Source organism: Zingiber officinale, chromosome 5A, assembly GCF_018446385.1.
Source record: "Zingiber officinale cultivar Zhangliang chromosome 5A, Zo_v1.1, whole genome shotgun sequence".
NCBI classification, from domain to species: Eukaryota; Viridiplantae; Streptophyta; class Magnoliopsida; order Zingiberales; family Zingiberaceae; genus Zingiber; species Zingiber officinale.
The window spans coordinates 38060768-38085991 of NC_055994.1; the positions used below are offsets into that span (position 1 = coordinate 38060768).

At 36.8% G+C, this 25224-nt stretch overlaps 1 long non-coding RNA gene across 1 annotated transcript; it reads right to left on the reverse strand.

The window, feature by feature from the left end:
• Positions 1 to 3979: 3979 nt before the first annotated feature.
• On the reverse strand, positions 3980 to 6381 carry LOC121980435. The gene is made up of 2 exons (XR_006111533.1): positions 5551 to 6381; positions 3980 to 4202 (listed from the first exon to the last, which is right to left on the reverse strand). It is a non-coding gene; the product is annotated as an uncharacterized LOC121980435 (long non-coding RNA).
• Positions 6382 to 25224: the final 18843 nt, after the last annotated feature.

Here is a 25224-nt window from a genome sequence, read left to right on the forward strand (position 1 = left end):
CATCGGACTCGGAGGAGGATGAAGATGAAGGAATCTCTTTCTCCTTCTTCTTTTCTCTCCTTCTTCTCCCATCCTTGCTCTTTTCTCCTGCAACCAAAGCTATACCTTTCTCCTTTTGACCTTTGTTAGCAAGTTCATGAAGTTCCATTTCACAAAAGAATTCGTCTAATTTAACAATGGAAAGATCCTTGGAAACCTTGTAGGCATCTACCATAGATGACCACAAGGCATTCCTTGGAAAGGATTTAAGAGCGTACCTTACTAGGTCGCGATTCTCCACGCGTTCATCCACGGAATGTAAACCATTGATGATTTCCTTGAACCTCCCATGTAGTTCACTTACCGTTTCATTTTCCTTCATGGTGAGATTTTGTAGTTGATTCAAGAATAGGTCCCTCTTGGCTATCCGAGAATCTCGAGTTCCTTCTTGGAGCTCGATAAGCTTGTTCCATAAATCTTTTGCACTCGAGAATGGACCTACCTTGACGAGTTGGTCCTTGGCAATCCCACATTGTAAGGTGACAACCGCCTTGGCATCGGCTTGCCCTTTACGAGTTTGTTCAGTAGACCACCTTGATGAATCGAGTTCCTTACCTTCTTCATCCTTCGGTGGTGTGAAGCCTTCCTTGACCGAGAACCACATGGAGATATCAGTCTTGAGGTAATACTCCATGCGGCTCTTCCAATACTGGAAATCTGCTCCATCGAAGAAGGGTGGTCTGTTGGTGCTGAATCCTTCCTTCATGGCCATCTTGTTGCTCCTTGGAATGTTAGTCCAGATGAAGAGCACCAGGCTCTGATACCACTTGTTGGGATCTTAGATGGCTAGAGGGGGGGTGAATAGCCTCTTTAAAAACTTAGGCAGAGAGTTCTACACAAAACTAGTTAGCGCAGTGGAATGGAAAACTAAAACGAAAGGAAAAACAACACACAAACATGACACAAAGATATACGAGGTTCGGGGATAACTTGCCCCTACTCCTCGGCGTGTCCATAAGGTGGACGACTCCTTGATCTTCGGTAGATCGCACCCCGGATAACTTCCGGCTAAAGATGTCTCCTTCTCGGTGGAGCAACCTCTCAACAGAGTCTCAAGAAAGATCTAAATTAAAGCACGAGACTTACAGAAACTCGGTGGCAAAGGAGAATAGAAATGCTTACAACCACGCGAGTATCAGTAGCAAAAAACAGAGATCGCAGTTCACCCGAGAGCTCAAGAACTTCGCACAACAACACAGACTTTTTTCTCAAGCTTTTTTTGTTTTCTTGTTCTTGTTCCCCTCTCGCTGTTTTTACTGCTTCTCAAATCTGATCTCTGCTGTCACAGATCTGGTCAAAACTGCGCAAATCAGCGCTGCAGCCAATCCGTCTTTCTCCCTGGCGTCTTCCGAGCTCGAACCAATCCCCGGAGTCAAGCAGATCGCAGTCAGATCACAGCAGTAAGCGTTGATGCCTCAAATGCATCTGTTGCAGCAAATCACAGTGTAAAGAGCACTTGTCTTCTTCTCTTAATGAAGCTCAATTTGAATTCAACCATGAGAATGTGACCTGCAACCTGCAAGCTCAAAAGACTCACAGCAGATGGTTAAAAACAGATGGTGAAGACAAATACGCAATCGAAAAAGTACATGTAAAATAAACAATACCGTGGATCGGCCAGACCGATCCACGCCTGAATCATCGCCGATGCGGACCGATCGAGCACTAATCGATCGGTCCCCGCCGATCGGATGGCGCTTCCAAATACGCGCGATCGGTGATGCGGACCGATCAGCGTATTAATCTGATCGGTCCGAGACCGATCGATGGCGTTCTTCCCAACGCTTACGGCCTCTGATCGGTCTCGGGCCGATCGATACTTCTGATGGGCTCGATCGATTTACGATCGATGCGGGCCGTCGATCGCTCGGTAGCCATCGTCAATTCACGATCGGTCGGCAAACCGATCAGGTGTCAAGGTTTCACTGGATCGGTCTGCCGACCGATCCAGCTTCTCGACTCAGTCCGGGTCGAGCCCTCTCTGACCTAGTCCGGAAAAATGAGCTCCCTAGCCCTTTCCGACTTTATCTGGTCCTAGAGAACGAGCTACCGAACCCTCTCTGACTCCGCATGCCAAGTTTCCTTCTTGGACTTTTCAACACCAGATGTCCGATCACCCTTGATCCATCTGGATTTTCCCTTGCCCGGCTTCACTCACCAGGACTTGCACCTAGCTTCACTCACTAGGGTTTTCACCTGGCTTCACTCACCAGGACTTGCACCTAGCTTCACTCACTAGGGTTTTCACCTGGCTTCACTCACCAGGACTTGCACCTAGCTTCACTCAGGTCAACCTAGTCAACCTGGATTAGTAATTAATCTGAGTTAATTATCTGATACAAATTTAAATCAGTGTCAACAGCAAAACAACATCCAGGTCAGACTGTATCAACAATGAACTGCTTTCACAATTTTTAAATGAACACTGAAAATAAACTCAACTAGTTATTAAACATTATAACCCAAACTTCAAATCAAACCTCCTTAGTTTATACTGAACAACAACATGATTCTCCATTAAATCTCAACACATTTATATTAAATTCAAACTAAGCAAACCAGCATCTATAACTTAAGCATTTATTGAAATGACTAACCTAAATTATACATGTGCAGGACAAACATAGGTATATTCTAGAGATCAACATATGCATCAAGTATAGAAACAGAATTTCATTTACCACTTCCATAAACTAAACAATTGGAATATAATCCTATCAAGCTAATCTTGTATGAGTGTCTTGCACCTTTCCAACAAACTGTAAACAACAGAAATCTTACCCATTCCCTACAAAACCAAAATCTAAAATCTTATTTAACCGTTTACAAGGTTCTATAGTTAGTTTCTACCAATCTATCATTTACTGGGTTCAAAAGAATTATTATACAGATTGAAACAGTATAATACTAGCCTAATCCTTATAACCAAATCCTAAATTTCCAAATTCTGAGAAGCACATCTCCTTCATTCAGTCTTTCTACCCATCAGAAACGTAACTACAATCATATAAAAGAAAAACCAGTATAAATTGAATTACCAAATTAACAATCAGGAAGACCCTGTACCAATTCAACGAAGAACAATCTGAAATTCACAAGATATTACATGCAGAAAACATTCCCAGAACGAAATAGTTCCCACAAGAACGAAATAGTTCACACAACATAGCTACATATGACCACACATTCCCAGAATCCACCTCAAGATCCACTCAAGCGACACCAGAACGAAATAGTTCACACAAGAATAGAACGAAATACCCCTAGATTCTTTAATAAATCTTCAATTCATACCAATGTGAAAATAAGCCATATGCTTCATCGAATCCACCAGAAAACGTTAGCAGAGACTAAGTTTTCGACTTGAGAGAAAAAAAAAATTAGAGAACATAATAAATCAATCTTCAAAAGAAATCCGTGCTCCATAAAACAGAAATCATCAAAATACCGCAAAAATCCTTGGATCGTTTACTTGCTATCAAATCTAAACCACCGAACCTCCAGAAATCACCTTCGATGCATATTCAAAATCGAAAATCATCATACCTAGATTCTATTATCATCTACAAGGGAAGAAACTTGCCCAACTCAGTAAATCCTAAAACTAGTTTGTATAAAATTTTAAACTAGTTTGTATATAACTTTAATCTTAATACACTAGTCCTCTTACTATAATTGCATCCATATAATCTTTAACCTACTCCATTATCTCAAGTATGTACATAAACATAGCTACATTTATGACAATAAATTTCATTCTTATAGACCTGAAGGCAGAAGTAGCCGAGTTCCTGACGAGATGGCGTGCACACACTGTCCTTTAGGAGTGACTGCTCTGATACCAACTGAAACATCCTGAGTTTATCCCTCACATTTTTTTTAATTTAATTTTTTTTTTAACGATCCTCTCATCATCTGCTGTGTAGTTAGCCACAGTACAAGCTCATCAAGAAGTACTATCTTAACCAAGGGAAATGACTACATCGATTAGGAGTTTAATGAATAAGGACAATAATCCCCAAACATCCCTCTTTACATATAATAAAAAAAAAATCTCTCACAATGAAACCAGTATGCTCTGCACTTCTAGACATTCGGACAATACCATGCGTCCATCTCGCCTCATCGTCTACTCCATATCATATCCTGAGAGTCATCCTAACCTGTAATGTAGACATCATGAGTCTACGGCCCAGCAAGAACAAACCAATATGAACAAAAGGGCATCCATGAAGTAGCAGAAATAGCAACTAAAAGCCAACAGAAAACGTAACCCAAATATAGTATAGCAAAGAAAGATATACATTGCACAGGTGACCCTATATAGCTAATTAGGTGAATATGTCACATATCCGGTAACCACTATTTGAGCCAGTCAACAGTCCCATGACCCTAGAGGTACCTCCTAGAGAACATGCAGTCATATAGCCGAAGCTAACAATAAATTACAGTATCAGTCATAAATTATAGTATTAGTCATGTTTGGAAGGGCCCTCCCCAGAGCTCATCCCGAGGCACCAACCCGTACTGTCACCACATATGCTCATACTCATCCAATTAGTTACATAGGAAAGCATAATCTATCTACATTATATTCTTATCAATAGCACATGCCCTGCATTCGGTAAGCATTCCAATTCACAAGATCCTTTCCGCAACCAATTCTTGCATATCATAAAAATATCCGAGAACCAGAACCTAAATCATGCTTAACGAATAAAGAATGGCAAAAGCTTTCAACATCACCAAACTAAATTCACGATCGTGCTACCTCTCTACAGAAATAAAACCAGCAGCCAAAGCAAGGAACAAAGCTACATAAGAGGACCTAACCTATTTCCATCATACTACACAGTCCAGGAGTATAGAGCTATGAACATGAAGATGTAGCAATAGATCAATTACCCAAATTTCAATCCAACATATCTGGCCCAAAAAAATCCAGCCGTTAGGAGATAGCAGCCAAGTTATCAAAAACCCATTCACAAATCACTATATCAGTTCCATAATTTGTTTAACAAGAAGTAATAAACCAACATTGAAAACCTCCTATAACCCACTAAATCTGTTTAGAGAATTTAGCCAACATGAAGAAACAACACAACATTGGAATCAAATGAAAGCACTCGAATCTGTCCAAGTAATCAGCCAACACTGAGGAATGAACACACATTGAAATCGAATCGATAACATGCAAATCTGTCCAGAAAAATTAGCCGACAGTGGAGAATCAATCACGCATTGAAAGCAATATAGAAACACGCAGATCTGTCCATAACATTCAGTCAGCTGTGGAGCAACAAGCACATAAATCCGTTCATAACATTCAATCAATATCGAAGAAACGAACACGTATCGAAATCAAATCACCACTACCAAAATTCAGTTCTGGAAATCTATACCTCCTTAAGAATAAGATCAAACTCCTCCGAACTAAACCCAATAAATATGTATAGGATTTCGTAAATGGTAGAAAGAAACGAGAGCATCTTCATTCAAAAGCTTAACTACCTATAAATCTATCCAGACCCTTGGCAGAGATAGAAAGGGGTAAAACATCATCAAAGCTGCACGAATTCCATAAGAGTTTTGTCGAGAAACTCAAAACCAACCTGAGAAAAATAGGGCAGCATCAAACTTGATTTCAAACACCTCAAATCCGTAGCAGGAAACCACAAAGACTCGCCAAATGAAGCATCAACATCAACGAAAATCAAAATGCAACACTTAGCCCTCACCTCATTGAATCCATACCATCACAAAGGAAATGCACTTGCAAGGTAAATTCAGGAAAGCACTGAAACACCCAAATCTGCAGCGTTTCGAAGCAAAGCAACGTCGAATTCAATCAAAAGCCCCAAAATCTTGCCGAAATCCCATAGAAGCAATCATCTGGAACAAGAACGTCATAGAGATCACATATCAAAGCAAGAACCTCAAGGAAAAACACAAACCGCGACAAGAACATCACAAAAGCCTCAAGTCGAAACAAGAACATCGCGGAAAAGAAATCGATCCATAACAAAAACCATCAATCGAACTTTGTTGGCAATTTATCAACCTACCTAGCTACCCATCCCTTACCTCACCGATCCCATATCATCCCGCGTCCCTCTATTGAAGCCCTCACCCTACCGTAGCTGCGCCGCAGATATGTAGGTTGTAGTCTACGAGCCCGCTTGTCGTTCCCCGCAAGCTCGCCGACGTGAGGAGCTGCTTGGCCGCAGTCCCGATCCTCGGTGGAGAGTTCCGTCGTAGATCGTCGTGCGAAGCGTGGAGCCGGCGAATTTGATAAAGGGTGCGTGAGAAACGGGTAAGGCCTAGGTCAATTAAATCCTAATCTTAGGTAATTGAGTTGAATCAACTCCTAACTTAATTGGGTATTCTTAAACATACTTTCTCATACCCAATTATACCCCTTAAAATCTAAAATAATTCCCTAAAAATTCATAAAAATTTTAGTAAACTCTATAAATTCATATCAATTTAATTCATGATAAATCATCCATGAAAACATATCTATTTTTCCTTAAAATAATCTAATTAGATTAGATTTTAATTATTTACATCATTATCCATATTTTGGTAACTAATAACCTTATGTATTTATTTTATACTCCTCCAAGCCGTACAAAGGTTATAATTTACCTCATCAAGTCCCCTTGTTTTTTTTAACTTTTATGCATATTTGGGTCATGCAATTTATTTAAGCTCGGATATACTATAACCTATTTGATTAAACATAATTAAAGCTAGCCACTTAACTTAAACTCCATTCTAACTATACCTGAACTAATTAAATAATTTCTTTTAATTAAAACAATTTTAGTTTAGGACATTACACAAGAGGTTGCTCCATATAAATAGGTTCTTCAAGGTGTTCATGAAGGAAAGCACTGGAAACATCTAATTGGATATTGGCCAATTGGAACTTACAGTTATAGATAGTAGCAATCTGATAGTTGTAATTTTGATGACTGGACTAAAAGTATCATTGAAGTCAATACCTGGCTGTTGATTAAAGCCTTTAGCAACAAGGCAAGCTATGTAACATTCAATATAACCATCTGTATGATACTTAATTCGATAAATCCATTTAGAGCCCACAATATCCATAGATGGGGTACGAGAGACTAAGTTCCAGGTTGCATTATGAAGAAGAGCATCAAATTCTGTATCCATCACAGCATGTCAATTTGGATCTTTGACTGCTTGTGTAAAACTAGAAGGTTCAACAAAATTTGAAGAACTAATAAGAACACGTGGAAGAGGATAACGAGTGAAAACTGGTTGACATCGTGTATAAATATCACTTAGAGGAAGAATCCGCTGAGGAATATCATTATCAGAGCTACTCGGAGATGAGTAGTTAGACGGATGAGAATCAGAACTAGAGAGTGGATCACCACTAGCCGCCGAGTCTACATAAACTTGTGGAGATGGAGTAGGACCCAAGATACCATCCCCCCTTGTACTTTCAATATGTCCTGATGAATCAATATGTGGGGCTTCTAGTATATTTCTTGGTGATATTAGATAGTTGCCTTGATTATCTGAAGGAGGATATGAGGTAGCAACTACAAACGAAAATAGAGATTCATCAAAAGTAACATATCGAGAAATATATATCCGATCGGTCGAAATATGGAGGCAATGGTACCCATGATGCAAATTACTATAACCAAGAAAAACACATTGTAAAGAGTGAGGGTTTAACTTGTGCTTAGAGTAAGGTCGTAGCCAAGGATAACATGTGCAACCAAAGATACGAAAGAAGGAGTAATCTAGAAGACAATTATAAAGTCTTTCAAGGGACACTTATTTTGAAGTAGTGGAGTGGGTAAATGATTGATAAGATAGACTATGGTTTGGACGACATCATCCCAAAATTTAAGAGGAACCGAGGCATGATTAAGAAGAGCTAAGGAAGTTTCAACCGCATGATGATGTTTTCTCTCGGCGGATTCATTTTGTTTAGGAGTGTGGGGACAAGAGACTTGATGGATGATGCCAGAGGAAGTAAGATGACGATGAAGCGTTTGATACTCTCCACCTCAATCAGAATGAAGGGAGAGAATTTTATGATTCAAATAGCGCTCAACTTGTTTTTGAAAGCAACAAAAATATCAAAGAGATCAGACTTTCTTTTCATAGGAAAAACCCAAGTAAACTTGCTGAAATTATCAATAAAAATAACATAATAAAGAAAATCTTGATTAGATAGAATAGGAGCAGGACCCCACACATCAGAGTGAATAATTTCTAAAGGAAAACTAGAAGTGCGAGAAGAAAACACAAAAGGTAATTTATAAGATTTTGCTTTCATACAAACTTCACATAAATGAGAAGAGGAGGCTAAAGAAATTGGTAAACCATACTAGATAATAATATTCTGAACAACACGTAGAGACGAATGACCAAGATGTGTGTGTCAAGAGAATTCATCTATGCGTTCTCCAATAAACACATTAGCATAGGTGGGCTGAAGATGATAAAGACCATCTTTAATATTTTCTGAAAGAAGAATATTTCCTATTGTGGGATCCTCACAAGATAATGATGAGGATGAAATTTAAAGGAAACATTATTATCAAGAGCAAACTAATGGATGGAAAGTAAATTTTTAGTAATAGAAGGAACATGAAGAGTGTTGTGCATGTGAAAAGTAAAACCGCATGAGTGAAAAGATGTGTTTCCAATGTGAGTAATTTGTAAACCTGAGCCATTACCTATTTGTACCATGTCGGGTCCATCATAAAGTGAAGCTTCTATGAGAATATTATATTCCGATGTAACATGATGAGTTGCTCTAGAATCCTGATGTCATCATGGGTTCTCAAGAGTCGATGAAACTATATTAGGAGAGATAGAATGTGAGAATGCTCTAGAATGAGATAACTGGGTTGTAGAATGCCAAGAAGGTGGTGGTTGATTTAAAGATGCATGCTCTCCTTGTGAAATAGCTGGTTGCCTCAATGTTGGAGGACCACCAGCAAAATTTGAGTCAAATCTTTTTGGACATTGAATACTAATATGTCCAATGCTGAAACAAATTTGACATCTTCTCCGACTATAAGACCAATTAAATCTTCTAGAGTAATGAATACCAGTATGACCAACGATATGACAAATTTGACATCGGTCTAAACTTTACTTTTGGCCATCGTGATGTCGTTGAGTATTTGACATCGAAAAGGATGAAAAGTAGCAGTGATAGAACCTCCGGGTTGTCGGTGCCAAAATCAACTGTAAAGGACGTCAACATCGAAATCGACAGCAAAGAACGTCTGTGCTGAAATCAGTAGAAAAGAATGTCGGCGTCAAAATCGACAGCAAAGGATGTCTACACCGAAATCAACAGCAAAGGGCGCTAGTGCCAAAATCAGCAATAAAGAACATTTGCGCCAAAATCGGTGATGGGAATCATCATGTGCACTGCTTGGCGCCGTGAGGAGCTTCCGTTGACACCAAAAATAAATTCAACAGTAAAAGAGAGAAAATAGAGGGGGAAAATTATTGATGAAAAAGACGTGGGGGAGAAAAGTAAAGAGAAATAGAGAAATAGAGAGAAAAGACGACAGACAGTAGAAAAGAAAAAAAAATTAAGGATCATGGCTCTGATACCATGTTGAAAATAATAGGTAGGGAAAAAATAATATAAAGCTTTTTGATGATCATCTTATTACTAAAGTCAATAGACTTATTTATACATATTGTCCAAAATAATAATGAAAAGATTAAATAAGACATACACTTATAATAATTATAAACATAGAAATATAATAGAATTAGAAATATTATTTTTCTATTTGATTCATGTCGATCTAGATTGTGTGCCAAATATAATAAATCTCAATTGATTGAAATCAATTAGAGATTATTTCCATTATTGTTATTACAATGCTCCTCATCATATGGTCTCTTAGATGTTCTAAATCATTCTTCTCAATCTCCATGGACTATAGGGAGGGTCAGAGTTATGTGGAGCTCAACTTCTTATAAACATAACATTGTTTAAGGGGAGTTTTCAAATTCAACTTGGAAATTTATTGAAAATATCTTTAAAAATATTTTAGAATTTTTATAGAAAATTCCATGAAAATAGTTTCAAATGTTTGAAAATATTTCAAAGATATTGTTTGAAAAGTATTTTAAAAATATTTTAAAAATCCCTCTTTGAAAATATTTTGAAAAAAAAATCTATATTTTTTTGAATTTAGAAATTCTTTCATTATAATGAAAGGGGGAGATTATTTTCAAAATCAATATATCAAAAATTACTTCTTCAATAAAATGTTTTTAACAATATTTTTGAAAAAAAAAAATTTTTTTAAATGGAAAAATGATATCTTTTAAAAAGGTAGAGATTAAAAATTAAAAATTAAAACACTGAGTGTTGGTGCAACAACTAAGGAGGTGAAAAGGATTCTAATTTAAAAGAGATAGGTAGTCTTATTTTTTTATCTAAGATAGAAGGGGGAGGCCAATGATCCTTAATCATTTTTGATGGGTAAACTAATATAGTTCTTTCGAAGAAGTAAAATTGTATAATAATGAAGGTGAATAGTAACAACCTACTAACACCTCAAATGAATGCAAGAAATGAGATTGAGCATAGAGAGAAGATTATTCTTCATCTCAGATCTTGAAGGTTTTTTTTAAAGGTACAGTTTCGTTTACTAGAAACATGATGCATCGATTGAACCAATCTATGGACTAAACATCTTATCCGTCAACTGATCTCTACGCCCTTCCTTGTTTGCCCCAATCTGATCTACTCAATCCCTTGATTTTCACTATATGACGACTAATAAAGATAATCAATCGACGAAACCCTGAGTATACCTTTTTTACATAATCTGATCTAATCCAGAATCACTTACTAAATGTTGACCAATCGACTGATACCATTTATCAATCGATGGAACCCCTATTGCCTTTTTTGCCAGATCTCGAATCTTTACTGTTCTTATCCACTTGGATCAGTCTACTAATTCTCTAGTTCAGCCAACTAATCAAATATAGATCTTTAAATTGTAAATCTCTTAAATCTACATGTGTGGTCACTAACAGATCGAGTCAAAATTTATAAGCTTTTAAAGTTCAAAAGGTCATATGATCCTATAAAACAAAGTTAGATAATATAGAGAGATGTATAAATAAGACAGTTAGAACTGTCTGATATTGACTTAGAAAACTCCATTGAAGTTCAAGGGGTCAAATGATCCTGCAAAATAGAGTTAGATAATATAGAGAGATGAATAAATAAGATAGTTAGAACTATCTAATCTCGACTTTGAAAACTCCGTTGGTTTCTTCAGTCGGATCATCACCTAAGGTTTGTTCTAAATTGGGACAAAACCTTACAACTCTACTCTAGGATCTTACCTCAACTTACCCATCAAACATCTGGTCCTCCAGCCCTGTTTAAACTTTATTTGTCCTCTTAGTGTCCGATCGACCCAATCCACTAAGACTTTCCTACAATACTGAATTAGTACAATATATATATATATATATATATATATATATATATATAAGTAAAGTAAAACAGTATTAATAGCATTCAAGATTCACTAGTAAGGTCACATTTGCTTGGGGTTCACTCCTCCAAAACTTCTCACTACCTAGGGTTCAATCCCCTAAGATTTTCCTTTGCTTGGAGTTCACTCTTTCAAAACTTCTCTCTACCTAGGATTCACTGCCTCAGGGCTTTCCTTTGCTTGGAATTCACTCCTTCAATACTTCTCACTATCTAGAATTCCCTCCCCTAGGGGCCTAGTTTCACTTACTTGGACTTTAATCACCTAGCTTCACTCACCAAGACTTTCATCACCCAGCTTCATTCACTAGAGCCTTCATCACCTAGTTTCACTTAGCAGAAATTTCTCTTGCTAGTCATCCGATCAACCTTTGACCTAACTAGACTTCTCTCTTTCTAGCCATTTGGTTAATCTTTGACCTGACTAGACTTCTCTCTAGCTAGGTCAACCTTGACCAAACTCTATTAAATATATTGACAAACAAACACCAAAACCCTAGAGGTTGATTGTACCAATAATTTCTCCCTTTTTGATGTTTGGTAATCTGTTTAGTTTAGCTAATTATTTAACCCAACTAATTAAGTCTTATGCACAAATGGAAAGAACTAGGGTGCTAAATTAAATCATTCTTCTTCCCCTTTTGTTGGTTAGTCCTAGGAAGATCGTATCGATTCCACTGTACAAAATTTTGTACAAGTGTTGAACATTTCCTAAACAACCTATTGTGTTCTTTAGAAGTTAAATTAAGAATCGCAAATGGAACTTAACATTATTGATTCCAAATTTAACTTATCTGTTCTTAATGGTTTAGACTTGGATCGCAAGCAGAACTTAATACTATTGATCCAAATCCACCTATGTTATAAATTTAATTAAATATTAATTTCCAAAATTAGCTTCTAGGAATACATGGCGAGGCACATGACCTTCTTGGGTATGAGAGCATCCACCACCACCTAGACAAAGCCTTTTAAGGAAAGCTAATATTTAATTTCCTTATATAACTCTAGGTTTAACCAAAAAGGACAATCCAATCACAAATTTAAAAAACAAAGAAAAACACAAACATGAATTACTAATTCAAAAAACTAGATCTAATGCCTCTTGTGTTTGGAATTCATACAAAGAAAATAACTAGCATGTTGCGGAAGAAAATTACTAGTTATACATTTTCTTTGCAAGCTAATAACCTCAAGATCTTCTGCTGTATTCCTCACCTTGCCTTGGACGTCGTGTGGGCGACGATCTTCCAAGATGAACACCACCCAAAGCCTTCTTCCTCCTCCTCTAGAATTCATCCACCACCACCACCAAGGAGCAAAAGAGAGCAAAGGGAAAAGAGAGGGAGAGAGGGGACGCCCACCAAGAGGAACTCCTCCAAGAGAATAAGAATTAATGTCTCATAAGGCCTCCTCACCCCTTTTTTTATATTATTTGCTCAAGGCAAATAAGGAAAGACTTTTTACAAAAGTTAAAATCTTCCTCTTATTTTTCCTTTTCCCTTTTATTTTTCCTTTTCTTTCCTCTTGATTGAATCAATCATCAAATACTAATTGGATGATGATTTTATTTTATTTATTTTCGCTGACCCCTTGCTTGGGCACCAAGCAAGGGTGGTTGGCCACATCATCAAGGGGAAGGAAAATTTTTTATAAAATTTATAAAAGAAGAAATCCTCCTATAAAATTTTGCATGCTCTCTTTCCTAAAGTGGATGTTAAAAAAGGAAAGTTTTTAAAAATTAAAATCATGTTTTAAAATTTAAAACTTCTCTTCTAAAAATTTCTTTTTTTAACATGGTTACAAAAAAATAGAAAATTTTAATTTTAAAACTTCTCTTCCTTTTTTTCTAAAACCATGAGGATGGTTAAAAAAAGGAAAGTTTTAAAAACTTTCTATTAAACCATGTGGCCTAATTCAAATAAGGAAAGTTTTTAAAATTTAAATTATCTTTTAAAACTTATAGTTTTCTATAAAGAGAAGATTTTAAAAATTCAAAACGCCCCTCCTTGTTTGAATTAATGTGGTCGGCCCCCTCTTGCTTGGGCACCAAGCAAGGGGTCGACCCCTTAAGAGGATATGGTGGTCGACCCTTGGCTTGGTCACCAAGCCTTGGGCCGACCCTCTCTTGGACACCAAGATGGGATTTTAATGAGTGGTTTATAAGGCACTAATGAGGCTACGACAGGGACCTAGAGGAGAAATTAGTTTTGGCCTTCCGATGAGCTTGAGTATCCCATGTTCGCCCCGAACACACAACTCAAGTTCATCAACAATAACTCATTCCACTAGAGAGTTATTGTTGTACTACCGCACCAATCCCAAATTACATTATGGGCTCCTTCTTACCATGAGTGTGTTAGTCTCCCTGTGTTTAAGATAACGAATGCCCACTAATTAAGTAAGTTACTGACAACTCACTTAATTAATATCTAGCTCCAAGAGTAGTACCACTCAACTTCATTGTCATGTCGGACTAAGTCCACCTGCAGGGTTTAACATGACAATCCTTATGAGCTCTTCCTAGGGGCATTCTCAACTTAGATTACTAGGACACAGATTCCTTCTATAATCAACAACACACACTATAAGTAATATCATTTCCCAACTTATCGGACCTTTTGATTTATCAAGCTAAATCTCACCCTTTGATAAGTTAAAGAAATATATACTAAATATATATGCTTGTTATTATATTAGGATTAAGAGTACACACTTCCATAATAACTAAAATCTATTTCTTTATTAAGTCAGTATAAAAAGAACTTACCTAAAATAGTCCTACTCAATGCACTTAGAGTGTACTAGTGTAATTTATTAGTCAAGATAAACTAATACCTAATTACACTACGACTATACCAATGGTTTGTTCCTTTCCATCTTAGTCGTGAGCAACTGTTTATAATTTATAAAGAACTGATAACATGATCTTCTGTGTGTGACACCACACACCATGTTATCTACTTTATAAATTAATTGAACAACTATATTTAACAAATAAATATAGATATTTGACCAATGTGATTCTTTTATTTTAAAAATAAATGTTTACAAAAGCTAGACTTTTAGTATACACTCAAACACCTTTGACACACATAAAAAAAATACTAACTACTTTTTGACTTCTTAAATCCTTAGGACTTCTTTGCACCAGTGATGAAAGATTTTTCCTTAGTAAAAGAAGACATATCCTTTAATTTTCTTTAAAGATCGCATATTTGAAAGCATTTTAAAAAAATATTTCAACTTTTTAATTACTGTCATGCCTTGAAGGTATACTTGTCCGACAAACAAACAGTACCCCGTTGTTACAATGGTATATACAACATGATACAAGACCACATAATTGGTACAATCACAACTAAGAAAAATAACAATATTTAACTATCAAATGTAAAGTCATATAAAATCCAATCAAATGTAAATTGAATACTCTACATGTCGGCGCGACTTAAAACATAACAAGTAGTATGACCAAGAGAAAGTACCAACCAAGGTCAAAATTAAAACACAAGTTAACCTTTAAATGAATGAGTTTGGAAATCAAAGTGCAAGAGAAATACAATACAAAGTAAAATGGAAAACTCTCACGTAACTTGGGTCAACCACTGTTCACGGTCTACTAGAGATCAAGGATTACAATCTCAGGGGATTGATCCTACCATACCACTAGTAGTACTAGCTTCTACTACTACCAGTTGGGTGAGAGTTAGAGTCACATACCATTTTTAGTTTGGTTAATAGAGGATCGATTTACTCTTGTTGGTTCGGTTAGTAAAGGACCAATTTACTCTTGCTGGCTCAGTTAGTAGATGACCAACTTACACTATTTCATGGAGATTTAGATCTTTGGATTACTCGTGTCTGGTTAGATAGTCTAGAAGGTACATTTGAATACATAACTTGTATAGATGTAAAAATGATTGAATTAGTTGTATACCATTGTTGGCTCGACTAGTCTATAGAGGATAAATGTATTCTATTCCATGAGAACTTTGGCCATGCACTGTATGTACTTAGCGTTGGTAATCGGTGGCTAGTTAGAAGGGGGTTGAATAGCTAGGTCACCCTCAAATTTAAACTTTCTTTCTATAATATGGTTAGTGCATAGCAGAAATACAAATACAAATACAATAAAAGCAATAAGAATATAAATACTAACACGATTCCTTTTACGTGGTTCAAAGACTGCTTGCTCCTATTCCACGACTTGTCCTTAAGGTGGACTAACTCTTAATCCTTCAGTGGATTAGTCCCTGATAATCTCTGGCTAGATGAGCTCCTTCTCGATGGAGCAAAACCTCTCACAAGGCACTCTTCTTCTTTACAAGATTGAGAATAAGCTTTGGAAGAAGAGTGTAGGCTTTTTGGAGCTTTGGGCAAGAACTTAAGAGTTATTCAATGAGCATCAGCAACCTCCTTCATGCCTCAAAGCTCCCCTTAAATAAAAGGAGAGAGTTGAACACAAAGTTAACTCATCTCAGCACCAGTCAGGTAGTTCATGCATCAGTCGACTAGTGTAGCTGTTGGATATGGCCAACGACACTTCGTAGAATCTGGGATTCTACTAACGGCTTTCTATCAGTTGACTGGTGTCATAACCAGTCAACTAGTCTTCACAATCGTCGGGAACAGAACCATTCTGTGCTCTCGTGAATTAGGACCAGTCGACTGGTCTCAGTACCAGTCGACTAATACTTTACATTCACTCACACTCATCCTTTCCAAAATCACCCTTGAAGCCCTCTTCCTTGGCCTTTGTCCCTCAGATGCACTCGAGCCCGCGGCTCCTCTCAGTTCCATCCTTCATGTTGCCTTGAAGTCCGCTTCCCTCGGCTCCACTTCATTGCTCATCGTCCGGTGGTCCCTCAAATGCACCATCCTTCACCGTCTCAAGGACTCGAACCCTAGGATGAGTTTTTCCTACAACTTGGTCACACCAAGTTCCTTATGTGTTTCACCAAGTCCTGGATGACTTAAACACATATCAAACACATATAAAAGTCTAACTTAAACTTTTTGACACATACATCAAAACCATGATCATACCCAATCAACCTAGGTCGATTATACTAATAATCTCCCCATTTTTGATGTCTAGCAATATGTTTAAGTTAGGCACAAATAACAACTTGAAAATAATAATCAAAATGTAAACATGAAACATAAATCCAAGCTCCCCCTTAACATATGCTCTGTCAATTTAATTTTCAAGTAATTTACACAAATATGGGGAAATATAATTTTCTAACTTAAACTTTTTTCATTTCTCCCCCTTTGACACTATCAAAAAGATTGTACCAAATAATCATGCATACCACCGCATCAAATATGGACTAAGTTACCCAAAACCAACTTCTGAAAGTGTTGGAAACCAGCTACCAGTCGACTAGTAATTGATGTAGTCGACTGGTACAATGCTAATCCTAATTTCAACTTCCTGAAGCCAGCTGTAGAAATATATAAAAAAATTTTAAAAATTTGAAAAATCATGAAATTTTGAAAACATATTTCTTTTAATGTCCTTTAACTAGGGAAAAATATATTTTCAAGAAAAGTCAATATATTTTTAAAGTTTTGATTAAAACCCAAAAGCTTTGAAATCACTCAAATTTGTATCAATTTTAAAACATGTTTTGAATTCATATATTTAAAAATAAGTATACCACCATAAATAAAATATAAAATTATATTCAAAACATTTAAAATGTCTAATTATAATCTATGGGCAAGATGCCTATTAATTAAACATTTACTTTCCCCATAGTTGGTATATGATCACTATTTTGACACACTTCATGATTCAACAATATGTCATAAGAATAAGGGAATTAAGAGTATCATCCTACCATCTCACTTCTATGTTTAGAAATATAATACAAGTCATTGTGAGATGTACTGAAGGTAACCTTTACTTAGCCTTTCTTATCATAAAGTTCCATCAAGGCTAAGTATTCCCCCTTAAGGTCTTAAGTCAACCATATTTCAAAATTTTTAAACATGAATCCAATGTTTGACTAACCCTAGAAATCCTCTAACCCTTGAGGATTGACTTTGTAATGCCATAAATTTCCTCTATGTCAAAAGAGCAAAAATAAATAGGAGACAATAAAAGAAATAAAAATAGATTTATAAATAGCCTTGGGCTAGAATTGAACCCAAGACCTTTTATTTAAGATTAGTTGAAGTTACCATTAGGGTGGTGGTAAAGCATCACATTGGGAATAGGAAACAATTGATTAGTGAAAAGATGCTTCAACTTCCACCTAGTATAAAAGGGAAAAGAAGAGATGAAAACCTAGCTTTTCATCTTCCTCTTCTCCTCTCTATCCGAAATCTCTCCTTCCTCCTTTCAAGTTTCGGCCAAGAAACCTAGGGCTTCAAGTCTTTAAGATTTTCAAGAGAAGAATCTAAGGGGAGGGTCTCTCCCAAGGAAGTAGAACGTGCAGGAAGGTGTCTGGGAAATTAGGGAGGGCAAGAGAAGATTGTCTTCCCTACATCTTATACTAGTAAGATTTAGCGAAAGGATGTAAGTACTTCTCACCTGCGATATAAGTTGCTTTGTCGATACATGTTGTAGTATCTTTCTATATAAGTTAAAAGAATATTCATGCCATGATATGTTTTATGTATGTTAAAGGTGATAGATGTTATGATTGTAAGATGCCCTCTAAAGGTTGGGATTAAGAGCATGTTTAGAGTATTTGATTTGCTTCCCATTAAATTTTGGGACTAAGAAGCATAATCAAGTGCCCCAAGGTACTTCCCTATAAGTGTGAGGGATTAAGTACACACAAGGTGTTTGTTGAAATGACAAGTTAGTGCAAGTATAAGAAAGAAGTATTAAAAAGAAAGTATTTTACTTTAAGATGACATGTACTGGACACAAGGTCCATGGGTGGGCTCCTAGATCACCCCTAGGCCCCTAGATCGCCTAGTAGTACCTTAATAAGTTTGGGATTAGCTACCTCGAACTTTATTAAGGATGCGTACAAAGTGGTACAATGTCGGGCCCAAAGCAAGTGATTATTATTTTCACTAGTATGTAAGATAAAGTTTTCAAAGCTCATTGATTTGTTAAAGTGAAACATTATTAAGTTGAGAACTAGAGTTAGAGAGTGCAGGGTTTGATCTCTATAGCATAGCAAATTTTATGTTTTTCATTACATAGTTTTAAGTGGATATTTTGCATGATAGACTAATTTTAAAATGCATGTCATATACATATTTCCGAGTTATGTATTTTAGCATAAATGATTGTTAAGTGCATGTTTTGGTTTCCTCAAGCAGTTTGAAAAACATGTACTTTTTGAATGCATTGTTTTGTGAGTAGATGGTACTTACTAAGCATTTGCTTATATATTACTTTTTCTTATACTACAGATAAAGGTAAAGGAAAGCTCGAGTAAGGAGGGGCAGCAGGAGCAATGTTTGCTGGTGTATGTGATGGAACAGTGGGAAGTGATCTTAGAACTTGCTAGTGCATGGAATATGTTAGATTTTGGTATTGATGGACCTATTGTCTTATCCCTCTTAGTATAAAAATGTTATTAAGAGTTGTGTATGATGAAATTGACAGTTTATTTGTAATTAGTATGTCAAAGACTCTTCCTAAAGAAATGGGAGAGAACGATAAGCCAAGAGGGAGTACAAAGGGGAGAACCAACCTCCTTTGTAGTGCTGTCTCTGACCCTTGCACGGCCCATGATGTTAGTATTGGCCATAGTACCAATTATGAGATGATTGTAAAGGGATCCTTTTGTATCATATTTCATTATTAATAAAGGTAAAGTTGGTTATTATATTTAATTCAATTCAGTGCCGAATGAATAAGTATAATAATGTCCTAGAGTAGGAGGTTCTAATCTACAACATATCAATTGGTAGAATTGATAGTAAGATATTATAGATATACATAGAACACTACTCTTAACTATTCCTAGTCAAGCATTAATATGCAAGGACAATATTAATGCATTGAGACTAGCATGTAGGTCAACGGATGACTTGATCTCACAAGTCATGGATATGAGATATCAGGTTAACACATGGGTATATATTAGAGAATATGTACTGAATGACCCGCCATGAGAATGTTTCATGGATCGTCATATGAGTGTCATACAAATTCTTATGTGACTATTGGTATGAATAGTCCTTAGACCTGAAGTCACTATGGTTCCCTACATAAGAAGTTGTATACTTTAGTATCGACAAACGTCACCCGTAATTGGGTGGACCATAAAGTCGACCACTGGGTATGCAATAAGTTATACGGAGAGATGTGAGTGATGTAGAAGGGATCTATCCCTTCCATATGACGGAAGTGATATCTATGGGCCCCTTAATTAGTAGGACACAAGAATGCATGGTCATGCTTAAATAAGTCAATATGTGATATTGAACTTATTTAATTGAGTGTGTCTACTTAGAGATCAAGAAACATAAAGATTGATAAGAGGATGACACAGTCTATGCCTCATTGATCAATCTAGATATCGAGCATAGAAAGATTGAGTCATACAAGATAATAGCCACGAAAAGGTTAAGACGGATCTCGACATTCTTGTCACTTGGGTAGAAATGATGATTTGCTAGATGTCACTCATTGTTTATGTATTTAAATGTTGATTTGGATACATTGCCAATGTTACGAGAACCTATTGGGTCACACACAAAGAACAAGTCAATGGAGATGGATTCATATGATGAATCATTGGATTAAGTCTAATTCAAATTGGACTCATTAAGTAAGACTCAATTATATCCAACTATTGGATTGAGTCCAATTCAAATTAGACTCATTGGATCAATTGGATTAATGATTAATGAGTTGGACTCATTATATGATTTCATGAATTATTTGATGATGAGTTTATGGTGTTCTAGCTCTTCTTCCTCCTCCTCTCTTCCACTTGGCCGAAACCTCCAAGAAAGGTTGCTAGCACAACCTTTGGTTGTTTCATGCTCCACCTTGTAAGTTTGTGAGACAAACGAGACTTGTTCGTGTGGATACCATGGAGGCGCGGCCACTTGATCGCGCTAAGATCCACATCTAAAGAAACGTTGGAATCGCGATTGCGAAGGGCACGCAACAAAGATATAACTTTCTCATGCAGATAATTAATACTTAGTATATGGTTTCTTTTCGCATGAATCTATTGGAAAGGAACTAGATGTTTTCCGTTGCGCTTTCATGTGTTTAGCGCCCTAGTTCCTTACAGTGGTATCAGAGCCACTTGCGAAGGCATATACTAAGTTGTAGTAGAATTTCATATGTGATATAGAAATTGCATGACATGTTTATTATGATTTTCATGATTATGAACAAATTTCAGCCAAGAGGTTTTTAGCGAAACCATCATGGCGTTGTGGCTCATAATTAGTTGTTTAAATCATAGTAAATTTTATCATAATAGATTGAGAATGTTATATGACATGGTGCATGGTTATGACTCTTAAACCCCGATGTGATTGGATGTGTGTGTTGTAATTCATAATACGGCCTGCGTGTCGTGCCTCTCCACTTTTATTCTAGTTGTAAATTTAGACTACACTCGAATGTAACTCGAGTTTCTCTTTAGACTTTGTAATGTACAAATTAGAGAAGAATAAGTCTACTTGACGACGGTGAAAAGGGAGAAGGATAACAACACATGACGACCAAGGAAGCACTTGGAGAAGATACTTTTGCTTAGGTTGACCTTTTGATCTTCTCATTGGCTTGAGAGGGTCATAGAAAATGGGGCCATAACCATGTCACAATTTTATGCATGTATGTGATGTATGCCATGATATGCTATGATTTTGTGTGATGCATATGTAGTTTAAGCATGATTACGTCTATTAAATATGCCTACCAAAGTTTAGTACTCACTACTAGCTCGATCAATTGTTGTCAGGTTTTGCCAAAGCAAAGTGACTCGATTTATCTTGCTAGAGTGCGAAGGACAATTGTGATGTCCGACTACTAAAACTTTAGGTGTGACTTAACTAAGTTAAGAACTTAGAGGCATATCCCATACAATGAAATTCAAGATTATACTAGTCTTGGGCGATTAGCCAAAGCTAACTCAAGATGAGTTATAATGTGAATTTCATAAGATGGGCAAATGAACAAATAGTCTTGTTCACACAATGATACAAGAGTATATGACGTAATTGGTAAATGTTGTCTACCTAAGTTATACTAAGTCTTGGGCGATTATCCAAAGCTAACTCAAGATACGGTATAATATGGATCTTGTCCCACATAAATGTTATCGCGATTGGATTTGGAGCTAGTAGTGTGGGTAAAACCACATCCATGACTTGCTTCTACCAAAAGCTTTATAATTTAGTGGGAGAATCATTTAATTAAAGGCCTAGTTAAATGATTAAAAATATGATACTTATTTCTACATTTTATTGTTGTAGATCACCATGTCGTCAAATACGTCAAATACTCTTTCTCTGTGATCTGTCCTTGATAAAGACAAGCTCAATGAAGCTAACTTCCTAAACTGGTACAGAAACTTGAGAATAGTTCTCAAGCAAGAAAGAAAATTATATGCCCTAGAGTAGCCCATTCCTGAAGCACCCCCCCCCCCCCCACCCCACCACCACTACCACTAGAGCTGATAAGGATACTTATAAGAAGCAGCATCAAGATGATGCATTAGATGTATCATGCCTTATGCTCGCTACCATGAACTCTGAGCTTCAGAAGCAACATGAGAACATGGGCGCTTATGATATGGTTGAACACCTTAGACAACTATATCAAGGACAAGCAAGGTATGAGAGATTTGAGATTTGTAAAGCTCTATTTTAATGTAGAATGCAAGAAGGAAGTCCCGTAGGGCCTTATGTGCTCAAAATGATCGGGTATGTGGAGAATCTACAAAGACTGGGATCTCCACTAGGCCAAGAATTGGCCATTAACCTAATTCTGTAATTATTGCCCCAAAGCTATAGTCAATTTGTCATGAACTATAACATGAATGAAATTGACAAACCATTGCCTGAGATGTTAAGCATATTGAGAACTGCTGAACTCAACCTTAAGAAGGCAAAGCCTAGCACCATTTTCATGGTGCCAAAGGGTAAAGGCAAATGGAAGCCCAAAGGTAAGGGTAAGACTCAAGCCAAAGGTAAGGCCAAAACTCATGCATTGAAACCCAAAGGGAGGTGGCTAAGGAAGGAACCTGCTTCCACTGTGGTGAGACCGGACATTGGAAGAGGAACTGCAAATTATACCTAGAGGAAGTGAAAAGGAATAAAAGTGAAACTTCTGCCTCAGGTATACATGTTATAGAAGTCAATCTATCTATTTCTTCTTCATGGGTATTAGATACCGGATGTGCATCTCACATTTGTACTAATGTGCAGGGCTTGAGAAATAGTAGAATATTGATAAAAGGCGAAGTGAACCTACGAGTAGGCAATGACACAAGAGTTGCTACTATAGCTGTAGGAGCATATTCCTTATCTTTGCCCACTGGACTTGTATTAAAACTTGAAGAGTGTTGTTATGTGCCTGCCTTAACTAAGAACATCATCTCTGTTTCTTGTTTGGACAAGAAAGGATTCTTATTTGTAATAAAGGACAAATGTTGTTCCGTTTATTTCAATGAAATGTTCTATTGTAGTGCACATCTTGTGAATGGACTCTATGTTCTAGACTTTGACAACCCAATCTATAACATAAATATCAAACGGTTCACGTTTAATGATTTGAACCAAACATATCTCTGGCATTGTCGCTTAGGTCACATAAATGAGAGTCGCATATCCCAACTCCATAAGGATGAACTTTTGGACTCATTTGATTTTGAATCATATGAGATATGTGAATCTTGTCTTCAAGGAAAGATGACAAAGACTCCATTTAATGGACATAGCGAAAGAGCTAATGACTTGTTAGGACTCATACGTACAGATGTATATGGCCCTTTCAGAATAGCAGCTAAAGGAGGCTACCATTACTTCATTACTTTTACTGATGATTTCAGTAGATATGGTTATGTGTATCTAATGCGACATAAGTCAGAATCCTTTGAAAAGTTCAAAGAATTCAAGAATGAAGTACAAAATCAACTTGGTAAGAGTATTAAGATGCTTAGATCAGATCGAGGTGGAGAATACCTTAGCCAAGAGTTTCATGACCATCTTGTTGAGTGTGGGATTATATCTCAACTCACTACATCTGGAACACCACAATGGAATGGTGTATCAGAACATAGAAATCGTACTTTATTAGATATGGTACGAACGATGATGAGTCAAACAGAACTTCCTACTTCCTTTTGGGGGCATGCTCTAGAGACGGCCGCTTTCACACTTAACCGTGTTCCATCTAAGGTTGTCATAAAGACACCATATACGATATGGACTAGGAAGAGTCCCAAGATATCTTTCATGAAGATTTAGGAATGTGAGGCTTACATTCGACAACAAGTCTCCGATAAACTAGGAACCAAATCAGACAAGTGCTATTTTGTAGGATATCCTAAGGAAACAAAGGGATATTACTTCTATAATCCAACACAAGGCAAAGTGTTTGTTGCCAAAACTGGTGTCTTTCTAGAAAGGGAATTTATTTTTAGAAGAACTAGTGGGAGTAATGTCGACTTTAAGAAATTCAAGATACACAAACTAGCACCGACGCCTTAATGGAAACTGAACAGGTACCACAAGATGTTGTGGATCATGATTTTGTTACACCACAAGAAGTTGTGGAGCAACAACCTGTTCAAGTAGCACAAGCTCTACGCAGATCTGATAGGACCCATCGTCAACCTGAGAGATGCTCTTTTCTCTTGTCTGACCATGATGATATAGAGCTTATTGGTCTCAATGAGCCTATATCGTATTAGGAAGCTGTATAGGACCCAGATTATGAGAAATGGCTAGAAGCCATGAGATCCGAAATGGAATCCATGTACACTAACCAAGTATGGACTTTCGTTGATCCACCTAAAGGGATCAAACCCAATACGTGTAAGTGAGTTTTCAAAGTGAAGACAGACATGGATGGTCATATGCATACCTATAAAGGTAGATTGGTGGCTAAAGGATTCAAGCAGATTCATGGTATAGACTATGATGAAACTTTTTCACCAGTTGTAATGCTCAAGTCCATTCGAATCATGCTTGCTATTGCAGCCTTTTATGATTATGAGATCTGGCAGATGGATGTCAAAATTATATTTCTTAATGGAAATCTACCCAAGGATGTGTACATGACACAACCTGAGGGTTTTGTAGATCCCAAGAATGCTGGAAAGGTGTGTAAGTTGTAAAGATTCATTTATGGATTAAAGCAAGCTTCTAGAAGCTGGAATCTTCGATTCGATGATGCAATCAAAACGTTTGGTTTCATTAAGAATGAAGATGAACCTTGTGTCTATAAAAAGGTTAGTGGGAGCACATTCATCTTTCTCATATTGTATGTAGATGACATACTTCTCATTGGAAATGATATCCCTACTCTTCAATCAGTGAAGACTTGGCTTGTGAATTGCTTTTCAATGAAAGACTTAGGTGAAGCAGCCTACATTTTAGGTCTTAAGATCTATAGAGATAGATCTAAAAGATTGCTTGATCTAAGCCAAAGTACAGATATTGACAAGGTGCTTAAATGTTTTGCCATGGAGAATTCC